The sequence below is a fragment of the Microcebus murinus genome, chromosome 5 (assembly GCF_040939455.1).
Source record: "Microcebus murinus isolate Inina chromosome 5, M.murinus_Inina_mat1.0, whole genome shotgun sequence".
Classification (NCBI taxonomy): Eukaryota; Metazoa; Chordata; class Mammalia; order Primates; family Cheirogaleidae; genus Microcebus; species Microcebus murinus.
Window position 1 is genome coordinate 102892438 of NC_134108.1, and position 6348 is coordinate 102898785.

The following is a 6348-nucleotide window of genomic DNA, read 5'->3' on the forward strand; positions in this document are numbered from 1 at the left end:
TACTTCCTATTTTTTAGACAAGGTCTTACTCTGTTGCTCAGGCTAGGGTGCAATGGCATTATCATAGCTCACTGCAACCTCAGACTCCTGGGCTCAAACAATTCTCCTGCCTCAGCCTGCCAAGTAGCTGGAACTACAGGTACCTACCATCACATCTGGCTAATTTTTCTATTTTTTTGTAGAGACAGGGCATTGCTCTTGCTCAGGCTGATCTCAAACTTCTGGCCTCAAGCAATCGTCCTGCCTACACCTCCCAAAGTGCTAGGATTATAGGCATGAGCCAGTGCACCCAGTGTCATATAATTTTTGTCTCTATAAATTGCTTATTTTAGATATTTCACAGAAGTGATACATAATATTTGTTTTTCATGTCTAACTTATTTCACTTAGCATATGTTTTCAAGGCTCAGCAACCTTTTGGCATGTGTCAGAACTTCATTCCTTTTCATTGATGAATAATATTCCACTGTACACATATGCCACATTTTGTTTATCTATTCATCTGTTGATGGATGATATGTTACTTCCACTTTCTGTCTGCCATGAATAATGTTTGCGTTGCAGCTACCTGTTCCAGCCCTGCATCCTCCAAACTATTTTGATAGGGCATCTATATCAGTTTTTAAAAATTGAACATCAGTGCTAATATGTGTCTATTTACTTACGAATCATACATATGTGCAATTTTGCTGATATATGATATGCATAATAAATGTATATCAGAGTAGAAAAATAAAAAGGTAGACAAAAAGTAAGCATAAATGAATCTGATATAGACAGAAGTAAACATAAATACATGTTTCTTCCAGAGCCCCACTTTGGAGACAATGATGCACTGTTCTTCCTGAAGGAATATATGTATTCGACACACAGGCTTGCCTTAACCTGCTGGTGATAGCTTTTACTGGCTTCCTTGTGTCTTGGACAATCTGATGAAAGCTATGCTCACCTTCTTTAAAACTTCCCTCTTGAGTAAACATAGCATTTCCAATAGAAGCTTGGGAGATTCCTGAACTCCAGAAAGCCCTATTGCAGATTATTTGCTGTAATTGGAAGGACTGCTCCAGGGGTAGAAATTCAGGCATCTGTGTGCAGTGGCATTTGGAGATGGGGAGAGAGAATTATACCCATCTCTGTGGCCCTGTTCTGAGTTTGTAAATTTTTTTTTAGGGCAAACTGACCTTGTCCAAGAGAAAAATAAAGCAAAATAGATGGGAATACAGAAAGTGAGTGGAGTCAGAGAATCAGAAAGCACTTCCTCGTAGCCAAGGGTATAAGAGCAGACTGCAGGTGAGGAGGGAGTGGCGGAAGTCGGGGGAGTCTTGGGTGGGGGGCTGTCTATCCTGGTCTCTGAAGATGTCCGTGGACTCTAGCTGGGGTGGTGACAGGTGGTCTGGCCTAAAGCAGTCAAACTGCTGGGTGGGATGATGTCAGACTCCCACTACGGGGAAAGTCACTGAGAATTTGGGTTTGGGGTTTCTTTTCTGCTTTGGCCCTTGGAATAAGAAGCAGCAAGACATTTTCACATTTATCAACTCATGTATTGATATCTGTATTAATTGGAGTCCAACCAGAAAACAGAAGCCATTCTAGGTACTTCAAGGAGAAGGCTGTTTAATACAGGGAATTGATTCCAAATGTCTCGGAAGGACGAATGAGCAAAAGGGACGAGGTGATGCTCGGAGGCCAGGAAGCGCTACCATCCCTGGGCGGGAGCCCACTAGCCCACACTCGCTGCTGAGTGGCCGCAGGCGCTGCCACCACTGCTGTTGCTACCTCGGGAACAGGACAGCTGCCTCAGTTGCCCGCCACTGCCCCGGCCACTTCAGAAGTCACCTCTAGACGCAGAGAAAGCTGCCTCTCCCCAGCTCCTGCCTTCTTGTCTCTCACTGGTTCCTCCCATTGATGGAACCTGCTGGAGCTTGGGAAATGTAGTTTTCAAGCTTCCAGCCCCTGCAAAATATGGAAAGGAGGGAGGGAAGCTGAAAGCCGCAGGCAAAGCAGCCACATGCAGAGTAGTTAACACAGACCAGGCTTCCTTCTCCCCGCTCCCCAGTCGCTCTGTTTTAACTGCTCACTGCCTTTGCACTAGAAGTAGATTCATTGTTTGCGAGTGTCTTTTGTGCCCCCCTCACTAGGATATAACCTCCCTGAGGACAGGAGCTCTTGTCCGCTGTCTTGTCCACTGCACTTGCTCTAACACCTGGAACAGGTGCCTGAGTCAGTGCTCAAAGGAATGTTCTCCTGGACTACTTTGTCCTCTCCCAAGCAGAGTGCGTGAGTGTGCTCTCCTTGAACCTACAAAGAGACCAAGGTCCTTCTAGAAAGTCACGCCTTACCAAAGGAACCCTGCTGCCATGGCATGCCCGCCTGGCCAGCCTCAGGAAGGCTTTGGGTGAGGACGCAGATGACTCGCCGGCTGCCCGCTCCCTGCCATGCCTCCCGGTTTGGCTTCCCTGAGCGAGCTGTGAGCCATGACGTGGATGCCTCTTTCGTGTTTCCGTGTGTTCTTGGAGCCGAGGCCAAGAAGGGCTGGCTCAGCCATGACCTCCCCAGGGCTGGGAACTTCCTTCTGCCCCAAGAAATAGGGCATCCCGCTGGCTCTGCCAAAGGGCCATGATGTAGGTCAGGTAGTCTAGCGACTGAGGCCGGGGCTGGGGCGCCAGGAGTGACACCCTCTGCGGGCCCCTCCCTCCTCTGTGCCCAGGGTGGAGCTCTCAACCACAGAGTCGCTGCTATACTTACGGTGACCGTATTTCCCAAACCAAGAACTTGTACACGTGGTTAGACACATATGGTTGTCCTTAGAGGGAAATGGGAGAGAGTGTTAGAAATAGGGTCTGTGCTAGGGTTTCCTAACCTTGGCACTCTTGTCATTTGGGGGCAGGATAATTCTTTGGTGTGGGGGCTGTCCTGTACATTGTAGGATGTTTAGCAGCATCCATGGCTTCTATCTGCTAGGTTCCAGTAGCATCCACCCCTAACCCCCTACTCATGACAACCTAAAATGCCTCTGGGCATGCCAAATGTCCCCCGGGGAGCAAAAGCACTCCTGATTGAGTACTGGTCTATCTTCAAAGCACAGGGTGTACTCTATAATGGATGTGCCCAGTGGCCTGGAGTTGGTGCCCAGTCTGGTAGAGACGTACAGACCCTGCCCTTCAAGAGAGAGAGGCAGAGTCCTATCCCTGGTCTGCAGAAAGAGGTGGAGTCCTGCCCTTGAGGAACTCAGGCTAATGGGGGAGGCTGGACAGTCCCTATAGAGGCAGAAAAACATGGTGGTTAAGAACGTGGACTTTGGCGTCAGAATGCCTGAATTCAAATCCTGGCTCTGCCTTTTATAGGATGAGTTACCTTTTATGCTTCAGTTTCCTTATCTGCAAAATGGAGATAATGATAGCATCTATCTTTAAAATTTTATTAAAAGTTTTAATTTTTTATAAAAAACTTTATTTTGTAGAATAGTTTTAGATTTCCAGAAAAATTGAGAAGTACAGAGAGTTCTCATAAACATCACCTCCATGGCTGGGCGAGGTGGCTCACGCCAGTAATCCTAGCACTCTGGGAGGCCAAGGCAGGCGGATTGCTTGAGGTCAGGAGTTCAAAACCAGCCTGAGCAAGAGTGAGACCCCGTCTCTACTATAAATAGAAAGAAATTAATTGGCCAATTAATACATGCAGAAAAAATCAGGCAGGCATGGTGGTGCATGCCTGTAGTCCCAGCTACTCGGGAGGCTGAGGCAGCAGGATTGCTTGAGCCTAGGAGTTTGAGTTTACTGTGAGCTAGGCTGATGCCACGGCACTCACTCTAGCCTGGACAACAAAGCGAGACTCTGTCTCAAAAAACAAAAACAAAAACAAAACAACAACACATCACCTCTAGTTTCCCCTATTATTAACATTTATTATAATTAATGAACCGATACTGATATGTTATTATTAATGTTTTAAAGCCCTTAGTTAATTTGTATTTCCTTAGTTTTCACCTAATGTCCCTTTCCCTGTGTCAGGATCCCATCCAGGGCCCCACATGACATTTAGTTGTCACGTCTCCTTAGGCTCCTCTTGGCTGTGACAGTTTCTTAGACTGTTCTTACTTTTGCTGACCTTGAGAGGTTGGCGGCATACTGGTGGGGCACGTCGGAGGCTGCCCCTCTGTTGGCATTGGCCTGATCATTTTCTCATGATTAGCCTGGGATGGTAGGTGCTGGGAGGGAGATCATAGAGGTGAGGCGCCATTCTCATCGTGTCGTATCAATAGTACATGCTGTGCACGTGACTGCGCTGTTGATGTTGACCTGGATCCCTTGGCTGGATCTGTCGGGTTTCTCTGACTGTTAAGGTGCCTTCTCTCCTCCTGACTGTGCTGTTTGGGACGAAGTCACTGTGCACAGCCCACACTTAAAGCCCTGCAGAGCCTCAGGGTTTTGTGAAGGTTGAATAAGTTTAGAAGCATGAAGTTCTTAGAGCAGTGCCTGACATGTGGTAGATAATCCCTATATAATGATTTGCTGTTGTTATCATGATGGGGAGACAAGCGGGGGGTGAGAGCAGACAGTGCCCACAAAGGAAACATGCTCAGGACACTGCAAGACAGTACACTGTGTGAGGCAGAACCACGGCCCCCAAAGACATCCCGGGAATTTATAAGTACGTTACCTTACATGGCAAAGGGACTTTGTAGATGTGATGAAGGGCATGGACCTTGAAACAGGACACTTACCCTGGGTTATCCAGGTGGGTCAGTCTAATCACATAAGGCCTTAAAAGTGGAGACCCTTTCCTGGCTGTGATCAGATAGTGTGCAATAGGATGACAGAAGGTCACACATGCAGCACGAGAAGGAATTGACCTTCTAGCATCAGCTTGGAAGGTGGAGGGAGGGGACCCAGGACCCAGAAAGGCCCATAGCCTGGCCAAAACCTTCAGTTTAGCCTCGTGAGATGCATGCTTGACCTCTGCCCTACCGATGAGCTGTAAGATAATGAATTCGCATTGCTTAAAGTGCTGATGTCACCATGGCAGCTGTAGGAAACCAACACGAGTGCTGGCAAGCAGGGGCTGGAAGTGAAAATACCGTCCTCAGGCAGAAACTGCTACTTAACTAACTACAGATGAATCAGCCCTCTTTCCCTGCAAACTCAGGTCTTCCTAACAATAACAATAACCAGAAAAACATTGATGGTGGTTCTGTCATCTCTTGAAGGCCGACTTCATGCCAAGTAATCTTAGGCCTTTGAAAACACTGTCATTTAATCTCCATACCATACATAGCATACTTTCTCCATGTTTGTATCACAGACAGAGGGAGAGACTGTTTGCCCTCCTGCCCTCCCAGGTTAGCTCCTTGCTGATAGTTAACTCTCAACAAGCCAAAGTAAGCTCTTCAGTAAGCCCAAGTCCCTTAAATACAAACAATTAGTTGGAGGAGGTGTATTTGCTATCTTAGAGACCTCGTTCCAAGGCTATTTAAAAGACAGCCCTTGCACATTTGACCAAACATTGCCAGAATATGGGGGCTGTCCTGCAACCATTCATTCCTCGGTGAGCAGCCATTAATCACCAACTGTTGAGGCCCTGCACTCAAGAAGCTCAAGGTCTATGGGAAGAGTGAGGCGTGGACAGGCATGGCTGTAACTGGGGCAGCGTGGGATTGTGGCCTCCAGGAAACATGTCTCAGTTGCCTAACTGGCGAGGAGGCGCGAGGCTGTGGGAATCTGGGAAGTCTTCAAGGAAATGATGCGTTTAATTTGGCCTTTAAGAGCAGGTAGGCTTCATCAAGCAGAGATGATGTCAGTGGCATTCTAGGCAGGACAGGCAGCACAAGCAAAGTCACCAAGGAAGGGAAGCAGAGGCCTGTGGCTCTTTTACTTCTCACAGCAGGTGCTTACGGAGCAGCTATTGTTATTATCCCATTTTGCAGAGGAGTGAACTCAGGCACAGAGTAGTTGAATGACCTGCCCTAGAATACACCCTGCTTGTAAATGGTGAGGTCTGACTACAGAGCTCCTGCTCTTCATCTTTTTCTCACATCTGCTGGGGGCAATGCAAGTTTAGCAGGCTGAATTCTGACCTTGGGAGTCAATAAGTGAGATGCACGTATTCATTCCCACTGTCATTCAACAAATGCTGACTGAGCACCCACTGGGTGCCAGCTCTGTGCTCAGGTAGGGGGCAAGGTGACCTCCCTCAAGGAGGAGGCAGCTGTGTGGATGGGGACCTGCCTCACTGCTGAGTGAGTGCCCCTGAGAGACGGGGACAGAGGGAAGAAAGTGTGGACGGCAAAGGCTGGCCCTTGGGAAAGCCCTTCTCAGGAAGATGGGAGATGGAGATGAGTCAGTGAGGGAG